The sequence below is a fragment of the Cryptomeria japonica genome, unplaced genomic scaffold (genome assembly GCF_030272615.1).
Source record: "Cryptomeria japonica unplaced genomic scaffold, Sugi_1.0 HiC_scaffold_1548, whole genome shotgun sequence".
Lineage (NCBI taxonomy): Eukaryota > Viridiplantae > Streptophyta > Pinopsida > Cupressales > Cupressaceae > Cryptomeria > Cryptomeria japonica.
In genome coordinates, this window is record NW_026729926.1 from 29,820 (window position 1) to 30,393 (window position 574).

Genomic DNA, 574 nt, shown 5'->3' on the forward strand with positions numbered 1-574 from the left:
CTGCAATGCCATACATTTCAAAACAGATATGTCAGACTAGGTTCTTGTGCCTTCTCTTGCCTCGTACCACTAAACAGGTTTCTAACAATCTACAGCAAAAAAATGGAACCCATTAATCACGAAATGGAAAAAATAATTTGATCAATATCTTACATTAAAAACCTCAGCTTAACCCTTTCAACTTTGGAATAGAAAACAAATTTTAAAGAAAATTAAATAATAATTGGTCTTGAATAATCACTAGTTAAAATAGAACCCCTCCACTATATTTGCAAGTAGGAGCTAACAAGATATTTTACATTCTTGCATCAAGAATTTGATAAATTTGAATTCAAAAAAATAATAATAATTATATGTTAGACCATGCAGTAGTCTTCATAAATTGAGGTAAAAAGTCATTAATTATGTTGTAAAAAATGATCAAACTAACAAACACATACTACCATAAATTGAAAGCAACAAGTTAACATCACAAATTTATTAGTTATTTAGTAGGTCACTTTCTTGATGTTCATAAGCTTATAAGGGAGCCAAGTCTAACATTACCCTCAATCCAACCCTATAGGTTGGGATT